Source organism: Pararge aegeria, chromosome 3, assembly GCF_905163445.1.
Source record: "Pararge aegeria chromosome 3, ilParAegt1.1, whole genome shotgun sequence".
Lineage (NCBI taxonomy): Eukaryota > Metazoa > Arthropoda > Insecta > Lepidoptera > Nymphalidae > Pararge > Pararge aegeria.
This window is the reverse complement of record NC_053182.1, coordinates 9,834,996-9,856,219: the sequence shown is the minus strand read 5'-3', so window position 1 is coordinate 9,856,219 and position 21,224 is coordinate 9,834,996. Positions and strand designations below refer to the sequence as shown.

The 21,224-nt window shown below is 35.2% G+C and overlaps 1 protein-coding gene across 1 annotated transcript in view; it reads left to right on the top strand.

The window, feature by feature from the left end:
• LOC120636979 (neural-cadherin-like) overlaps positions 1–21,224 on the top strand; it is a 209,328-nt gene that overhangs the window by 94,405 nt on the left and 93,699 nt on the right. The gene's annotated exons all lie outside the window — the stretch shown is intronic.

The following is a 21,224-nucleotide window of genomic DNA, read 5'->3' as shown; positions in this document are numbered from 1 at the left end:
AAAACATCGTTAACGTTGTTAAATAGGAGATGCGGGAAAATTTTACATAGATAATGTTATTAATTGAAAAATAATAAAAATGCTCATCTATTTCGCAGATTGTTGTTTTTAAAAGCTTTTAGAAGCGACGTACGCAAGGTAAACTGTGATAATTAGGTTAATTTATGAGAAGGTCCAAACGGTGTTAGGGAAAATAGATACTTTAAAAGCGGTCCTTGAAAATAAATCCTGCAGGGGCTAAGAGGTGCCGGTAACCAGCACACAGGGCCGGGGCTAATCACTGCTGTGATCCGCATTTAAATGACCATTTTCTCTTGCAAACATTCCCAAAAAAGGTTCTTTTAATGTCCAATTTTTCAGAGGGCTTGCTCAACAACTTCACCGACCCTTTTTCGAATGTTGACAGATAAGGGTCCCAATATATTTTCACTGTTTCCTACTATATTGATTTGTGGGGCACGTGTGACTCTATAAATTCTCCATTTCTCAGGAAAGCCTTCATTAGGTAGGCAAGTCGACGCCGCTTAACTGTATCGCGTTGTCGTAAATCAAGCAGGAACATAATCAACCACCGCCTGCAGCGTAATCCTGCTAAGCCTCTCATCCCTGTATCTGTCTCACGTGCACAATAGCCAGCTTTGGATCAGCTCAATGCTTACTAAGTTTCTCGCTGTATACAATTTCCTTAATGTATCACAAATACATAGAATACTATACGACTCAATAAAACGCCAACCTAACTACGTTTGGATCGTAAAACCATACCCGTTATCTTTGTTTACGGCTGGCGTACAGACATCGTTGTTACCATACACGTTTAATATTTTCTCAAGGCGTTTACTTGTGGTAGATTTAATTTATTTACCGGCAATATTATGTTACAAGGCTCGAGGTTGATAGGATAATATTTGGTATAGTTAAAAAAGTAAAAAGAAACAGCTGAATAACCGACATAATTTTTAAGGACCACATTTAACTGACTCCGTGATCAGATCAGTTTTTAAATCGTAATATTGCATTGAGATCGGGTGTACTGATGTGAACTGGATAAATAATACTAGCAAGATATGACCACAGTATCTGGTATTCCAGAAATGATTAATGTCAATTATGTAAAGCTTCTCCAAGCATGATCACCGGCTTAAAACCCGAAGAAGACCTACTAGGTTGATATAACCCTCATCGTTATCATACGTATAAATTTATTGAAGTCCCATTGTTGGGCACCGACTGCCTCTCTCATAAAAGACGGGTTTTAATTGATAGACCCATTGAGAATATTACATGAAAATAATTCATAATAATTGGGAACTAACGGCTTTACGTGCTCTCCGAGGCACGGAGGTAAACACTGAACAACCCAAATTATGTAACACCCGGCTAGTATTGAAAACTTCCTGACAGAAAAAAACGATTACTAAACAATTTCCGGACCGACACGGGAGTCGAACGTAAGATCTCATATTTCGTTGGCACAACATGCTAACTATAACAGTTGACCAGCGAGGCAGTTAAGGCCCGAGATAAGTTACTGGGCACAAATTGTTTATTCTCTTTCTAGTCATGTTTAAACAACGATAATTGTTTCGATTGAGTAATCTGTTTGTCGTACGTGTGTAAGTCTGTTTCCATCAAGACACAAAGCCTATCTATTAGCCTAGTAGTGTGTGCCTATTAACACAATGCTTGTCATAGGCGCCTTGGAATATACTGAATATATAACTAAAACCCAAGTATATGTACACATCAATTAAATTCAAATTCAATGAACTGATTGATTACTCTGTAACACATTTGCTATCACTCTTCGCTGCACTTCAGTATTGCGCTTTGCTAACAGAAAGTTTCCGGATAGTAATTCTGTTTGCCTGTCTCTTAGCAGGCTTTAATTATTACAATAATCACACTGTAAAAATATTTCTTAAATATAGTACATACCACGATACTATTTTTGGATTTATCGATATTTCGACCCTGTTGCATGGATCGTGGTCACGACGGGACTGCCTTGTGTGTCTATATTTAAGAAATGTTGATTAACCACCAAAATCTTAGTTTAAAATCTGTAAAAATATGTACGCAATAAAATTGCGTACATATTTACGCAACAAAAGTGCGTAGGACGATTCGACGAAAATTATAAGTTTAGAGTTTAGTTTTTATCAATGGTTGATCCAGTAGGTAGTTAATAAGTATAACTTTATATATCAGACATGTCAAATATACTTTTACCCCTTATTTTAAAGCTACCTAGCGCTCGAATTACCACATAATATTAGAATAAAAGTCTATAAAACCCTTAAGTCTTCAAGCCTAGTTCAATTCAAAAGCCTTGGTACAATATACACTTATTTAAAGGCAAATAAACAATTATTTAAAGGCTTCCAGTATTGGTCAAAAGATTTATATTATTTTCAAATTCTATAAGTTTTATTTAAAGAAAAACACTCTCTTCCCATTTCTAAAGAGAAAATTTAGCAGTAATTTTAATAGTATAGGTAACTAAACTTATATATTTGATTCGGTAGGAGATTAGGTAGGAGATTTATTTTAGAAGGTATTTGATTTTTTTAGCAGTTTAATAACCAAGTAAACGATTAATGGAATGCTTATGGCCGGTTTTTTTACAAGCTATCTTTTAATATTACATTTAGTCAAATCGTACAACAGAATTTTAAAACAGTTCACAATCCATCCCCAACCGCTTGAACTGGAATTTTTCATACATTTTTAGTTTCAATAACAACGTATAGTTAGGTAAGTGACATGATTCTAAATACAATATGACAGACTGCTTTTTTGTGGCATTGAATTAGTATTTTTTTTTTTTAATTATGTCCGCCTAGCTTTGTTGTACGAGGGAGCATTACACCTATCGCGGTAATGAAAGTCTTCTCCGAATATTTCACATTAATCCAATCAAAAAATAATCTACTTAATTGATTAACTTTTAGAGCTAACCACTTTTTTGCAAACGACGAGTTTAATTGTAAAATTGAGTAGCAAATATTGAACGGTAGGTAGATTCCGCTCAATGTCTACGAAAGCTCTACAAAAATTCCCGATCCTTTTTTATCGCATCAGCTCCTTTTTGTGCTTCCTTTGCGGTACCTATTTTCATTCGATCCACGAGCTTCACTACTGAGTAGTTAAAACTTATTTTAATTGGTCTGTCCAAGAAAATGTTCATTAAATAAAAGTTCGTGTCTACGTATATGTAAATGTGTGATATTAAATATTATAATGAAATTAATTAATTCTACGTACTTGGGATCAGGTTGTAATTGCGTTATTTAATTAGTTCGTGCTCAGATGAGATCTTATGTTAGAGAATTAAAGGTACTGACAACTTAAACAAATAGACAAGGTATTCTTTACAGTCTTAGGAACGACCTAAGGCGCCTCTGATAGTATGAATAAAATTATTTGAACGTGCACGTTATTTTTGAAACTAAATATTATTAAAATATTAATAATTTATTATTTTTGTATGAAATAAACATTGGGATTTTGTATATCAAATAATCTAAAAATGCAGTGATTATGGTCACTAGTGTACTGATTTGTAAACTCAACCGTAGTATTTCTGCTATACGAACTAAATTTACAAACAAAATCAGGTGCTAACAGTGCACCTACTTTATTTGAGTTAAAAAAAAAGGTTGTCTGTAAAGACGGCTTACTGACGATACTTGAACGTGACAACGTCGTAAGAAAATACTGATGGAATGGTTGCATTTTTCAAAAGAACATTTTAATTTCATTTGTTTGATAGATATTATCGTTGCTATAAACAATTGACACCACATTCACTTTTCACTGCACTTCATCCTTGCCGAAAACATGTAAATGTATTATTGTATAGAAGCTGTCCACGCGGACGCATCGCTCACTCAAGTAGGAGAGAGACAGATGTCAAACGCGGAGGCCGACTGTGCCTCTTTGTCGCTCGTTCCGCGCTCTCGCTTGCACTTCAAGCCTTTAATGGAACGCCTCAGAGCGAGGTAACGCCGCATACGTCATGTTTTTTCGTGCGTGCAGCCGGCTCCATCTAATAATAAGACGTTGTCACGTCAAAACGTTAAAATTGCATGCGATTTTACTTACGACAATATGACGTTTGTTTACTTGCACAAAAAATCACGTACATAGCACAAATTCCTTTACTGGCCTCTTTAGTAAAGGACCTACATAGCTATGTATCTATACACTATCGTGACACTATCTAAACGCTGTCAGCATTTGGTATGAGATCAAAGGCTTCGAATTACTTTATCTCTTTTTTCTATGCTCTTCGTCTAAAGTTCGAAGTTAAGGAACGTGACACTTTATAAACCAGCCGCTGAATGAATGCAAAGAATTTAGCGCAAAGTACCGCCGTACTCAAAATGAGGTGAATACGCAAGTGCACCCCTAGCCCCACAATCCTAGCTAAAGGTCCATCGAGGAATACTTCTTCTTCTTAGGGTGCCGTCTCCTTACGATAGTTGGAAATCATTAGGGCTCGTATCTCTACTTTGGACACCGCTGCTCTAAATAATGATTTGGTGCTCTTTCCAAACCATTGTCGCAGATTTTTGAGCCATGATATTCTTCTCCGGCCAGGCCTTCTAAAGGTAAAGCTACAACGTAAAGTGGCAGACAGAAGAAGGCCTGGCCGGAGTAGAATCGAGGAATACACAGAGTTTTTATTGCGTCCCCCCACATAACCACTCCATTTCTCCCAACATAGTGGTATGCTGCTGATATTTTTTGTGTATAAAACATAAACAATATCTTCGTTACTTCAAATTTACATTGTCATGACTGACTTATAATATCCTTTATTCGTATGTATGAAGTTGTAGAATCACGACGTTTGACCGTCCATACTAAACGGCAAAACACTAATACCAATGTCACTTGTTTATCTATACTTGATTGTAGTTTGTTTACTATTATAGCATTCCGGGTCATACCTGTGACCCAGTACACCGCGTAGTTGTCATCAACAGAGTTAATTGCTTTATGTCAACTTAATAGGATCACGGAGCTATATTGAATAGCGTAATTAGTATAGATGCTAATGTTCAATCGACAAGTTATAAGTCAAACGGATTAAGACGGTAGGAAATAAAACCTTGTTTTTGTTTGTCGTTTATTTAATTATAAAAATAATATAGGACAAAAATAAGTTACTATTATGATATTATTGGCCAGCTATATACGGTTTGTCTAGAATTACGTTGAAAACTATAAATTGATAGCTAATATCTGCATCTTTGTCAGCGTTTGTTTTTGTTTTTTTTAATCGCGTAGTAACCGTTTGTTTTCCTAGCCTAAAAGTCATATCTTAGTCAGTTTAACGTGCTATCTCTTTACAAAAACTCATAAAGATCCGTTGAGTTGAGCATAGGCAAAGCGTAATAACTAAGTGAACTAATAACAAAGGTTTTATTACCAAGCGGGAATTGTTCTCAGCTGCTTTTTCAGGATATAAAGTATTGCATCTATGTACGTGTACAGGATGCAAGCTTATATATATGCCAAGTTTATCAAGATCGTTGCAGTGGTTGAGCCGAACATAGATAACAAACAAACACTTTCGAATTTAAGATACAAGTGTAAAGTATGGATATACTAACAGCGTTTAAACAAATCAATCCGCAAACCAGCCTAGTTAGTAAATTAATTTCGTGTGACTCTTCTATATTTATTTGGTTTGATTCTTAGCCAGTTTTATGGCAACGTTGTCATATTTTGGAATGGATTTGCGCTTGGCAGCTGTTGCGTTTTATGTTTTGTATTATATTCTCGTTTGCAAAATAAAAACTGTTTTATCTTTTACGTTAACGATAAAATAAGGTATTTGGTTATTACTTTTAATTTATGTACGTACTTATTAGTAGTATATTTAGGGAAAAAAAATTCAATATACTGTGATTGCCACTATATATATTCTATATATATGAATTCCAAAATTGGTTTAAAGGCTAAAAATCACACTCACAATATGATTTCCTCTTCAATATAATCATTTATTTATTTTATTTAAACAACTTTATTGCATATAAAGGAAATACACACTGGAACACTTACATTATCATAAATTATATGTAAAAGGCGGCCTTATCACTAACAGTGATCTCACTTACGTTTAATATATGTTTTTCTTTTTAATAAAATTACTAAAGACAAACGTTGCACTGATTAAACGTAGGCATATATTCTCATAAAATAGAGGATTTAAATAGTTTAGCTAAATACACGAATAATTCCCATTTAAAATGCCAATATTCTGTATAAAATTGACAATACTTATAAATCAACCTTCTTGTAAACAGACCTACACTTTGTATCTTTTAAGTTTTATTATCTTCATAATCAACCATAATAAAGTGTCAAGTCCTACTGTTAAACATAATCCTAATTTTGTTGTTTCGGATGGTCTGTAGATGATAATCACCTGAAGAGCCTGCAAAAACTAGATAGGAGTTTAGCTCTAGGTCTCGATGACATCGGAGGGAGAGAAGCCTCATTGTGATGAGGAATGTAGAGCTTGGCACGCGTTATATATTTCGTATAAAGTCAGATATTCCAAGATAAATTGCCAATACCTGTCAATCAGCCTACTTGTTAGAATAACAGAAATCCAACGGTGACACAAAATACAAACACAACGTAAAATAAAGCTATATTGTTGGAGTTATTTCAACTATTTCCAATTACTTGGGCTTAGGGAAGTACGATGTCGCCAAGTGACAAAGCAATATTCCCGCGGCGGGCTGCGGGCGGAGGGAGGAACTTCGTGGCCTACATTTAGCGCGCCCTCGAGAATCCGTGATGAGGACGCGCCCGAGTGCACTGCTTGCCGGGGATTACTGTCACGAACTACTAAATATTGCTGTTTGTTGCCTAAGCTTCAATTACTAAGTTCAGCTTTGACTAAGACTTTTCGGAATCATGATCAAACTGCGCTTTATCTAAGTTTGCGAACCGTTTGTTAAACTGAAGTTTTGCAATCAATTCGATATACTATTGACGATAGAAGGAAAACTTTTGCAAAGCAACTAATTAGCTGAGCTTTCAACTCTGGAAAGAGGGTTGGCACTGTAAAGCTAAGACGCAGCAAAAACGTTTTGCTAGCGACACGGGATAGCAGTCGGGAACAGACAGTAAATATTTAATTAGACACAGATTTATACACTGTATTTATACAAGGAACATTGGAAAGGGGGTACAAGCCACTAGACTCCAGCTTTAAAAAGGATCACTCAAACTATATTTAATATAAAGTATAATACTATAAATTATATATAAAGTAAACAAATAAAATATTGACAACACTAATTTGACATAACATGCATGTGTGGCCTGTGGGCATCTGAACGTGTGTGTGAATCAAAGTATTTTCTAGAACCTTAGCAATGCATGACACCTTCGCCCCAAATGTTTAAAATGCGGTTGTCAACTCGTAATTTTTTATTAAAGTTTTGGCAGTTATTTCTCTAATAGTATTGATCTTAAGATCAAATCAAACCAAAATGGTGAACAAAATATTATTATGCTTATAACTTCTACCCTTAGTATAATATTTTAAGCCCGAAATCGTGGAGAAGTTTTCGAATATTGCAACACTGTAGTGACTTACATTGATCAAAGCGTTTCGATACACGAAAGCGACTTCACTATAGCGAGTGTGCAAAATTTATGCTAAGGAACACTCCATCGGCGATAACAATTTTCACTAACCTTGTATATATCATACGTATCCAATACAGTATCCAGATGCATTGTTGTCTGAACACACAGGATTGTTCGATAAAAAATCTTCTAAACAAGAGAGTTTTTAGAGGAAGGCACCGGAAAACCTAAATTATGTGTATATTTCCTGTCGATACAGTATAGGTCCTAACAGGATAATTTTTTTATCAAATCTTTCTTCCCAGACATCCATCTTTTACTGTAATGCTTTGAAGAATACTGTAAACTGTACTGATTTTATCCATTGAGGAGTTGCAAATGTCCTCGAGTTTAGTTCATTGAGTGGTGTTGTGGTGTCCATAGCATTTGGCAACTTTTTTCAGTTGCCGTAACCGGACATTTCAGATTCAAAAGTTATATCTGAAGGGCCATATTAATAAACGAAAATAAGTTAGGAATAGGAATAACTCAAGTCAGACTTACAAAATTTAATAACTATTCCGACGTTACCTGTTATTCGTCATTTTTATATTTTTTTCCAAAGGGATTTCTGTATAAAAAGTTAAAATATTTAAACATCTTTAGTATGCATCTACACTATTTTTTATCGGTTTGAATCATTTTTAAGCTTTTACCCACCAAGCTTGTAGTTATCATTGGAACAAGAAATTAAAATGTATAGGTAATTAATGAATTGTATAGGTGATTATTTTGTTTACATTTTGATATAATCTTTAATCATGATTTCCTGCTGCTTTGATTGATAATTTTATTTATCGAGCAATATCTTTTGCAGAGGATTTTACTTGTCATTAAGTCGCCTATTCACTAAATGAATCGTTGTAATTTAAAAGCTTCTAAGGCAAAGCTCCCGTAGGGAGGCAAATAGCTTAGACGAGGGGCGGAATTTTCTTAAAACGTCAACTCGACACAAGCGTTTATAGGCGCTATAACGTTCAGGAACCGTCCGCCTTGGCCGCTATAAAAATCACCTAACAACCCTCCTTTAATGCCTTATTTGCACTTCATCCAATCGTAAGAAACACTCGTAATGTAATTATGTGAAGTATACTGCAAAAAAATAGTGAATCAACTTATTAAGCTTCCCCTGTCGGCCTCGTTGATTGGCATGTTCGACTGCGAATCACGAGGTTTGGAGTTCACATTCCGGGATCCAGCAAAATATTTATCAAGTACTGAGGTATTGCTGGCGGTGATAGTGCAGTGGGTAGGACTTCGACTTAACTTTCGGGGGTCCAAGTTCGAATCCGAGCACGCACATTTAATTTTTCTACGTTATTAAAATATTATAATATCACTTGCTTTAATGGTGAGGGAAAAAACATGAGGAAACCTGCATACCTGAGTACTACATTATGTTCTGAAAGGTGTGTGGAGTCCACCAAGCGTTTTAGACTATGCTTTGTTGTGGGAGGAGACCTGTGTCTCCTGTAGTGGGGTAGTTTTTGGTTGATTTAGTTTATATAAAACGTAAGCTTACAGAAAAATCCTACTATAATTTAAGGATTACTGAAACGATAAAAAAGCTTGCGCGTGAATTGCTCTAGCTTCATAGCCTAATATAAATTTACTGTGAGATGGTGATAGCAAAAAAAAAATTACCCGGCTAAGTTTGTTGTGGGCTCTTCTTAGACCAAGGCGCGTTTGGAACCCTCGTAGCTTTAGGTTTAAGTTGGCGAACGAAGTTATCACCGTCCCCTTACAATTATGCAAACAACTAAACATATATGTATGAACGCTTCATAAGTGCCTGTGATAAGCCGATATGAATAAAGAAATTTTGAATTTGAATTTGATATGATGATGATGATGTTGATACGGTATTGCCGTTATAGGTAAAATGTTTTTGTACAAAAAGGGTGACGCGAGATATTTAACTACAATATTTGTTTGGTATTAAAAGATTTAGATTCTTTAACGCTTGAAAATTTCCTTTTATTTTTACGTATGTAACACAATTTAGTAATCAATAATGTGGAACCGCACAAAATTAAGAAACAAAATAAAGGTTTATGCATTAAAAAGAAGGGTCTGTCATAAGTTTAATTAAAACAGAACATCGTTCGTTACTACGGTTCGATTGTACCGTTCACTTTTGCCCGTCGGCAGTTCAATAAGGGGTCTCTAATTATCAAGGCTAATAACAATTAATTTGTTATTACTACATAGCCAACGACACAATTACCTTGTTTCCTCTCTGTTATGACAATACCTTTCTACCTTAATAATTTGAGTTCCAAGCCTCACAATGGAAAATCTGTCTTTTCGTCTGTTCTTCCATCCATGGGCCAGGGTCCTTTTTTCTAAGTTCGATTTAAGAACATTGAAATATCAATCAATAAATAGCCCATAACGGTCCTCTGCTGGACTAAAGGTCTTTCCAAATTACTACGCTTGGCAGACCAGACGGTTTAGCGATCGCAGTACATGGTAGTAGTGCACAGAGGACGCTTCTGCTTTTTGTCCATAATAGGTATTCCATTAGTCTCCACCTCCTGCACCCGCGGAAAGAGGAATGATTTGTCATCATGTCTGTATTCTGATCAGCCGACTCAAGCCTCAAGTAGGAACTCAGTAAGAGTTCCTAAAAAGATACTTAAGACATTGTCTAAGAAACCTTTGATTTCAGTTTTTGTGACAACTAATTACTTCTTAAGTACCGACAAAAAGTAACTTCCGCTATATACCTACTATTTAAACTTTTTTCGAGAGAGCGGTCTTAAGAGTAAAAACCTCCCTCGTTTCGACCGTTAAAAAGCAAATTTGTGCACTTTTTATTTCCACCACTTCTAGCTCTTAGCCTCTTGACATTTCTTCTTGAACTCTTCTGTTAAATAAAACTACATGATATTAAGCACTGCCTATATGTTTTTTTATTTATAATACTCTATCATTATGTTAGCAATTTGTGGAGAACAGTGTGCAATGTACCAAATTATATGATATCGTCGCAATTGTACAATAGCAAAAAATTTGTTAAACCAATTTTAACAGAATTATTCTGCTAAAATAAAAGCAACGTGGAAGCTTTTCGGTGTAACACATTTGCTTTCAATAATATAAATAATATATATATATTTTTATGCAGCTCGTAATACGAAACCCTTCATAATTTGCATTACTAATAATTTAATTTTTCATAAATTTTATGGTTATCTATGGATTGTATTTCTATGGAAGACCTCATCGAGCAGATGCGGTTAATTTTCCGGGTGTAATGGGATAGCTTTGCAGGGGAATACTCATTTCTTTTATTATCCAGCTCCTACAGTTGCGGTATATTCTTACCAGACTTCTTTACAATAGAATCAGCTTTCGAATTTTGCAGTTGAACGAGTATTTACTTCGGAACTGGGAAATTTAATAAGACACAAATTGTTCTTCTATGTATTTTTCTGTGGAAAAGTTGCATTGCCAAGTTATTCAACATGCTGTTATGACTTATCTGTAAATTCCAATTATGGACTTTAAAACGAGTTTTTAATGACAAAGGTAAAGTACACTTCAAATACAATACCGAAATTTAAAAATAGAATCGTACTATAACACTTACCTCACAATAATACAGTGTTTTGTTTTTATACATTTTTTTTAAGTTACGATACAGTGCATCCATAAAGTTTATATCTGCAAGGAGATTCCATCAATATTTTTAAAATAAAGTTTAAAATATCACTAAACATTTTTAAACCACCCTCCAGGGTGTAGATTATTTTATGTAGGAATTGCAAAATGTACGCCGTAGATTAGCTGGTTAGAGAGGTTAGTAAAATAATCATCATCATCGTCATCAACAGTCTATAAAAGTCCACGTCTTCAGTCATACGTCCAGTTGTCTGGGCCAAAAAGCCTCTCCCTATGGTAAGGTTTGCCCATAACCACCACGATGGGCCCGCTTTGGTGATCGCAGTTGACTGTAGTAGTAGAATTGAGGACGCTGCGGCTCGTTCTCCGTTATATTCCCTTAGTCGCCTCGTACGATACCCGCGGGAAGAAAAGGAGTGGTGCCTATTGTATTCTGATCTGCCGTCACCACACGCCACAGTTAAACAATAAATTAATATTGGATAGAAGCAGGCGTTACTTTGTTAAATTAATATGATGTTATTTTAAAACTACTTTCGAGAATAAACAAAATAATACGTAATAACTCAGTATTCCGTCCCGCATACTTATTTGTATCTAAAAAGGTTTCGAATATTGAATATTCTAGACTAGCGCATTCCAATTGTTCTTCTACATCATCACTTTCCGAACCATGTGATTGTTCAATTCAAATTCAAATTCAAAATAAGCTTCATTCAAATATTCTGAATTGTCGTAGAACAAATCGGTTTGTTAATAGTAATGATAGACGTTTCTAGAATACATAAATTCTACTGCTACTCCTTTTGGTGCTCCGTTTTGCGAATTTACTATAAAAGGTTCAAACAATATAACGTACTTTATATGGGCGTAATAACCTTGATGCTTCTCTGTGGTAACGTATAACTACTTATCAAAACGCGATTTCCACTATCTATGCCATTTCAGTTATTGTTCGGTTGTCGTAAGTACGAAGGGTATCTACTTTGTAGTGATAATTATGTGGTCCTTCGAGCCGGATCGCTACTTTAACTGTTATAGTTTCCAGGAAATAAGTATTTTCTGTGATCTCACGCCATATTAAACAAATAAAATTTTATGATATTCTTAGAGAAGAGGTATTTCCTTACTTTATTGTCAAAGAGCCTGAAGGAGCGAATCAGTCCTGGGCGTGGCTTTGTGAGTAATGGAACTCGGAGCTCGCATGAGGAGGGTCCACTTATGTCACAGAATGGTATGATTGATAACGTTTCCCGCAGTAAAAACAGTGACCCTTTGTAACATTAACAAATATATTGGATACAAGTATTATTTTGCAGTAAGTCCGCGGAAACAAATATTCTTACAATCGTGTCACAAGATTGGTATTTTGTTTCATATATATTTTTATTAAATCGAAAACTTTTATTGGCAAGAAAATGGTATCAAAACTAACGAGAAAACTAACGGACCAAAATAAATCTGTTATCAAAAAGAGATACAAGGCAATTTCTTGTAATATATCCTGCTTGTAATATAACTGCCTGGTTGGCCTAGTAGTAAGGATGTTCGACTTTGTATCACGAGGTCCTAGTTTCGATTCGCGGGGTAGTAATTGTTAGACATTGAGTGTTTCCGTCAATTACTTATCACATCGTCCGGTGAAATTCGGCGTGGTCCGACCCAGTGCCTTGAAGAGGACGATAAACCGTCAGTCTCGTTTGTTATCAGTTATCACTAACATATGGAAAGCAGATTTACACGCGTTGCCGTAGCGTGGTGGGCAATTCCTCTATCGCTCCTATGAGAGAAGAGGTATGTACGCAGCTGTGGGTCCGTGATGGGCTGATGTGTGGATGATATCATGCTTGTAATTGAAGTAGTATTATGCAACTGAGCACGACAGTACGTTTGTTAATCTCAGTGGAATCTTAATTGCTATGTTGGTAATTATCTCATTACAGTAATGAACCAATTCAATCTTAGTCATTATATAACATGCGACTTATAGCAATAGGCAACATAAATTATTGCTTCTACGCCTTCATTCGCTGTATGAGTCTATTAGGTTTAAAAGCATTCCTTTGCTGCTAAATTTGAACCTTCAATTGTATGGTTCGATGTTCTCATAGGTCCATGTTTCACGCGGTATCATGGCATCACTGAATTCTCTAGTTCCATGGTTAAAATTTTCATTCAGTAAACGTACCTACACAATTTGCAAAATTTATCTTATAATTTATTTGACTACCAATTGCCCATTGTATACCTGAACAATGGTATACCTACATGAAATATTTATGTGAATATTTCTCTGTAGGCACATTTAGAGATGATTGTATAAATTTTAATGTATGGCCGTGTTTTATACGTCTACCATATATTTCACATTATGTACTCAGTGTTATGCTCTTGCGAACGGGCTACAATAAATCAATGCTCGAACCACTTGTATTTTACAAGTAGGGAGTAGGCAAGGAAATTAGCTGATGCTTAAAAGTTCCTCGGTTTGGTTAATTATTGAGCTTGTCGGTTTCATCGTGACGGCTGAAGCGGTAATGGCTTGTAAGAAAGGATGGAGGGCTTAGTTGTTTCTATAAATCAACCTGAACTATGTATGTACCTATTTCGTACGAACTGAGTTTAGTTAAGTAAGTATAGTTTAAATCTATGAGATTACTTTTTGACAATCGCCCTGGCGCAGCTGTAAGCGCTGTGGTCATATAAATGGTTAATTTGGAATTCATAAACTCTGAATTTTCTCTAGTATAGTAGGAGGCTCCAGTCGTGGCTAGTTAGCATTCTACCGACAAAGACATGCTGCTAAGCGATTTTGCGTTCCGTATGATGTCGCGCAGAAACCGATTAGCGGTTAGGGCCTAATATAATTGACTTACCCCTAACAGTTTAGGCCTTTACCATCTTAGAGTGCATTGTCATTACCACCTGGAGAGATTGCTAGGGCGTACTTGTAGTGTAGTATCGAAAAATAATCATTAATTTTGATGAAGATAACTTTTTTGTTCGTTTTCGTTCGGTTCCAGAGAAACAGCAACTAAGAGAATAGTTGGTGTTTCTCTGTAAAGACTCAGTATACGTGTGCGTATGCGAATACGCATATATTATTGCATAGACGTCGACATTATAGTTACGGGTAGCAAAAAGATAAAATAAGTTCATAAACTAAAACCCAACAACTCTTTTTACCATAATACCATTACCACAGAAACAGTTCGCTGTTTCTAAAATAAATTTAAGAGCTTTCGTTTCATACCAAACTTGATACCATTTATCTCAATTTTATTTTATTCCCTGCGTACTTTTTCTGTCATATCTCACCATATTGGATTTGTCATGACGTCTATACCTTGACGACTATTGGTTTTCTCGCGATACAAAGCAGCATGTGCCATTCATTAACTATCATTATGCAAAGTCCTGTCGGTCAGTTGCTGATTGAAAAAAGGTTTAAACACTTTTGTTTTTGGAATATCTATGCAAATAAATTAAAAGAAAATTTTCGTATGTGGTTTTGGAACACGTGCTCATTTGTCTATTTTTTTGATCGATCGCAAATAAACACGTTTTCTTTTTAATATCTCTCTGCTTGTTTGTCCGGGCTTATTATCGGTTGCCTCAGAGATTGAAGACTGGGTTAAGCTTGTATGTTTTATGTTGTGCATGCTTGTATGTTGTATAATACTTTGAATTTAAGCTTCATTAAATACAACCAATCAATCCAGTTAACTGATGTGAAAAATTAATCTATTGAGTAATTTATGCACGTTCATAGTCTCGTAGGTATACGAAATCAATTATACATACCTAACCGCTTATTTATGGTAGGTATTTGTTCAGGCGAGACGTTTCGATTGGCATATTCAATGAGTTCACCTGATTTCAAGTGTGGTAGTTTCCAGTTATTGTGTAAATAGTAATCACACATTGCATATCAAAAATGTTGGAAATATTAATTATTAATTTTGAAATATATTTTGAAACATAATAAATATTTAGTGCATGAAGAACGCAATTTTTTTTTATACTTTTATCAAAAATGCCCAATGTATTTAATAGATGTCGCTTTGGAAAGAAAATTATTTTTTAAATTTTTTCCGACTTTATGATAGATGGGAATGAAAGATGATAATAATTTAGAGGTCGAACCTGAGTTAAAACAGCCGCTCGGAAGTGAGGAAGTTGCTCGATGAAATCGGTAGTAGGCCGTCTAATGGCGCCTCTTGTTAGAGTGGGATCTCTTTTTTTTATTATCGAGATTTTAGACGTTGGGTACGTCAAAGATCAAATTAAACAGAGATAACAAAGTTGGGTTTGTGTAGTTATAAGAGCCCCACCTACAAATCGCAGGATACCGCTGCAGTAATAATACTATTTCAGTAATAGTTGAGCTTTTTTGTGACTCCGTCGTCCGGGGAAGTATTACGGCCATGCTTATATATACTGTCGTCAAGCAGCTTTACTGTGTTCTGGTGTGAAGAGCATTGATGCCGGTGCAATTTAAGGCACTTGGGTAAAATCTACGCCTCAGGTTGGCGGCTCTTTGTAGTACGTGTTTCTTGCTCTATGAAGTCTTGCTCTGTTTATAGGCGATGATTATATACTCACCATGTTGTGGGCCACCTGCATGGTCGGTTTATTAATACCATGACAACAGTTTCCATGCAGGTAGAAGGTAAACGTAAACTATTGCACGCCTCATAAGCGAAGCGTTGAGGTGGGTATTACTATCAGTTTACGCAGTTCGATTCTCCAACTTAAAATGTCACTTTTTTTATTCTTTATTACTTTTATAAGTGAACATAAATAGAAGTGATGTTGAGAAAAAACAATATTTTTAACACTCATGATATGTTTAAATCTCTTTTTATTATTTAGGCTAGTTTTTTTTTTTTTAAAGTTCTTTCTTAGACGTCCGTGTGTGCGGATCACGATAAGGAGCAAAATACTTCACTTATCGAGTTGGTTTTTTTATAGGCTTCAGTATTTTGAGGAATAGAAGCCTATTACTTTTCACGGTATAATTAGATGTAGTTTAATAATTATTTACAAATAATATCAATTTTATTGTAATGGATGAGGTTATGAGGCGTGCACTTTTGGATTTTCCATCTATTTTCAATCTTCTTGCGCTACATTAACATTAATTGTAAAGTAAATAAAAAGTAATTGCTTGATTATATATCTACTATAATACCTATAGTATTTTCGAAAATGTTGTAGTATCTAGCTCTCCGACCTAACTCATAATAAAACATAACAACAAGGATTTATTCGTTACTGTCACATAGACTCTCTGGTAATAATAATTTATGTTATTTTCACACGATAGAATATGTAAATAGGCTTTGAAATAAATACCAGTATTCCGTGTAGGAATTTCGTGTTTAGTTTTTGTTTTTTACCTAGTAGGTATTATAAAAGTTTAATAACGTTGATTGCAAACGGGACATTACTGTGGTATATTTCAGATAACTTTAAACTGTAAATTAAATTATTCCGTACAAACTACCATTTTAATTTATATCGTATTGAAATAAATTCTAAAATGATACCTATCCCTTGATTGATTTCATATTTAATGCAAAGTAATTGATTGATGTACAATTAAAAAAATTTTTTAGCATCTTATTATTATTTTGAACTACTGACAAAAAGGCGGAGGTTTCTGGAATACCTACTTATTTTTTCTTTTTCTTGCCCGATTTTCGTGATTATTTATTTTACTTCATGATGTTTATATTGAGGAAATCTTCTAATTAACGTTTCTTAGTTATCAGCAAATAGTTTTTTTTTTCGGTCATCTAGGTTAGTAGCCCTTTAATGCCCTACTAGTGGACACAACCTCCTCTCTCATAGAAGAGAGAGTTTTAGAGCATAGACCCACCAAGCCGCTCCAAAGCTCGTTGGTGAACATTTTTCAACCGATAACAGTTTTTAACCACGTTTTACCAAAGTTAAATAATTATGCCCAACAAATATAACATCTATAAACGGATCGTCGTCGAGATTAAATGAAAGATTTCCACTCATTATAATATTTTCCTAACAAGAAGTATTGACGCAGCAAAAGTGAAACAATCCAAGTCGTTAGTATTCAGCAAGCAACTTCAAAATGCGACTTGATTAATTCAAGAAACTTTAACAAGTTTCAATCCACTTTTACGTTGAAGGGTCCGCATGGCAATTTGATTTCGACCGAAGAAAGAAACTAAGTAAAACAACCTCGACAACCCCTTGAAATATTTCCTATTTGAAAATATACTTTCATATTAACCTCTAAGCCCGGGAACAGGGAAACTGACGGTACCTAAGACCACGTTAAGCCAGCCATCATCACAAGCACCAAATAATATAATTATCGATAACTCAGGCTCTGAATTCATTACTTTTGGCAGGCGGCTACTCACACTTCAGCAACGTAGTGGGTCTAAGCTCTATATGTCTCCTATGAACAAAGAGGTTGGAGCTAAGTATTGTGATATTTATAAGCTGGTAATGATGCATAATAACCAATATGTAATTTCGTATACTTAATCGAAAACGTTATAATTTATTACACTAACGCACTACATTAAAGGTGTCGTAAATATAAGGCTGCGGCCCGAATTACTTAGTAACTTGAAGCAACAAGACGCAAGTGCTCCTAAATTTATGATCTTTACTCATGAGATAGTTGAAGAACATGCCACTGCTATAACTTATTTATATAGACGTTGGTCTACCGTTAGAGTCTTTTGTCCAACACGCTAATGAACAATGCCAATATTAACCATATACCTTTTTTTTAACTAACACCTCTGCATCCGAGGAGGTGCGTTGGTTATGCAAGACTTATACCGACTAAACCCCACGGTGTTCCAACTCGTCGCCTGGTGCTGGGATATGGTTTTTTTTTCAAATCCGCAATTTAGTTAGTGGCAGCTTTTGAGGAAGACCCTTCTCAAGGGCCACATATCAATATATGCCACCTCAACCCAAAACAAACATATACCCAGAGGACTAGTTAGAAAAAGGTATTACAGTACTCATAATAATAATGAAAAACTTTTGTTCCACAACTTTTTCCTGAGATCAATACTTTTAGATTAGTAACTGTACCAAGTTTTCATAACTTCAAGGTCGCGGTATCCTATGGCAACAGAAAAAAGGTTATGGTATAAATATATGGTGTAATCGGTGATAGCCTTGTGGGTAAGGCTTCGGCTTTCCTTTCGTGGAGACCGAGTTCGAGCCCCGGCACGCACCATTGACGAAAGCAATTTAAATACCAGTTGGTTAACGGAACGGTAAAGGAAAACATCGTGAGGAAACCTGCATGCCTTTCTCCATAATTTTCAACATGGCGTGTGAAGTCTACCAATCCGCACTTGGCCAGCGTGATAGAGTACGGCTGAAACCCTTCTCATTCTGAGAGGAGACCCGTGACCTGTAGTGGACTGGCATTGGGATGATGATGATGATGATGATGATGATGATGACATGGTGTATTGACGCATAAAAATATACGTGTAAATGTGTCATAAAGTCATTACAGTTAGTAAGAACCTACTAACTGATCCTAACCTTGCAGGTTGTCAATATATTTTATTAGTTTACTTTCATATCGAAACTGAAATGCATGGTATTTCAAATTATAATCACTTTGATAAGCATCAAATAAACCTTAGTTATATGTCTCCTTCCAAGGTTTGCATTTTACGTAGACGATGGCTATTCGGTCCTGATAAAGAAGTTTGATCCATAGGCTATTAATTTCCCACTGCATCGCACAGGTCTCACTAAAGAGAGAAATTAAGAGCGAAGACCCACCAAGCTGCACCAATGCGCTTTAATGGGCCTCAACTTAATACCACCCGTTCGCCGTTTTTCTACATGCCTGCATATCTATCTATTTAGTTATCTATCTGTCTCACAGAATCGACTCGAGGCATCAAGTTCAAATGCCAAAAGTGGAAAAATCACAAGTATCTAGTTTAACGTAATAAAAATACCCGGTCTTCCAAAAGCGTATTTTAGTACTATCCACAGATCTATATGTTTAGTCTGCGAAATACGATTGCCACGTTTACACATACTTTTCTTTATTGGCATGACTACGGATAATAAATACCTAAGGCGTGTTATAAAACGCTAGACTAGTTTTTCATAGCTATTTTAACTTTGTCTTCGGAGAATTTTAGGTATGCATCTAAAATTGTATACCTAGAATTAGATCGGCAATAATAGCAATAACATTAATAAATATCCCTTAATCTTCTTATAAAATCTCACTAGTAGCAAAGTAGTAGGAACTACTGAGTTTACAAATTTTAATGTTTGATTATACGTTAGTTCTAAGGTTAAAGAATTTTGAAGGCTTTATCGACAGCGGGAACATTTTTGAAGTGAAACTTTTTTAGAATCGTTGTGATTTGAAAATTTTCGAAAATGCGTCACGATAAATAAAGACACTTATAAATGGAAACTAATTAGTATTTAGGTAACTGAATATATGTAAAATAATACTTTTTATCACACTTGCTCGTAACGTGGGCCTTATTACACACATATAAGGCTTATAATCTAAAATATTAGTTTTATTCAAAATTACCGTACTTAGGTTTTGTTTATATCCCGATTAAGTTAAGATTGTACCACACTGCAAGTTATATAAGTATGAAGATGGACCATTTTTAATTTAGCCGGGTACTACAGATTCTTTTTTTAGAGGTTTTATGCGACAAAAAAAGTAGGCATTTTCTGAAATGAACAAATATTTTTACCTTCTCAAGTATAATAATGAACGTTATTTTCATCAAATTATTCGTAATTCATAACTAGTTATATTTTAAACATTTTTAAATACGAAAATATTCCCTTTATTCTATTTTTAAACGGCGCTGGCTGCAGTGGCGTTCCAAGGGTTTTGAATTTGAGCAAGCCCAGTTACCTAAAGGAGAAATTTAACTCGTCATGATCTCTAAGTCACCATTCTTGTTGTGCTAAATGACAAACCATATCAACAAATCTTTGAAAAACACTACGGTTAGGGTCAGCACGCGAATTATGATAAAGAAGTTTCTTTGCAATGTTTGCCAAAATTAAAAAGTAATCATAGTAATCCCAAGTGTTACTTTGAGTTCTGCTCTCTTTAATTCTTGTGATGCCTGGTAATTTATGTCGTAACTAGCCGCGTTCCAACCATTATTTTCATTAGAAAAAAAATATGCAAAAATTTACCTGTTGTACCATTTAACAATATTTACTATAATTTTTAAAAAACAAACTAATTCAACTCAAAAAAAAACAATAATAAACTCCTAACTAAGTAGTTACTAATCAATAATAATGAATCTGTCAAGTGTCAACTACACGCAAACAATAACACGCGTGAAGTTGTTTCAATTCGCTCACTGGTCATCTTCACTAACTTCAACTCGCAATCTGGCATTTGATCTCCATACTAAACTATTAAATAATCTAGATTGTCTTTCAAATACATTGAAATTTCTATGAGAGAGAGCAGTAACAGAAAAGCCCCATATAAGCAAATGAGTGTGAGCGAGACAAAGCGGGGCCTCCGATCGCGTACGAAGACACGCGAAGAGCGCGATAGTGATAGTTCGGCGCGGCGCCGCGCCGTTCGGCTGGTTGCTACCACAGAGACTACCTGCCAGAGTAACGTAGTGCATGCAGTAAAGTAGACAAAGAGTATATACATTATTAAGCAAAAGTTAAAACATTGTGTTTATATCCTCATTGCTATCAAGTTTTAATTATTTTGTTAATTTCATTTCGGAATAGTCGAGAAAAATTTAAAAGAGATATTTATTGTAACGCAAGCCCGGTTTTTCGGCTTGTATGGTAGTACCGCCACTGGCTGGCTGTATGTCGGTTTACCTTCTTGCGCGATATAAATAGCGTCGTGCCAATTTCCGTAATTAATATTTTTGTTA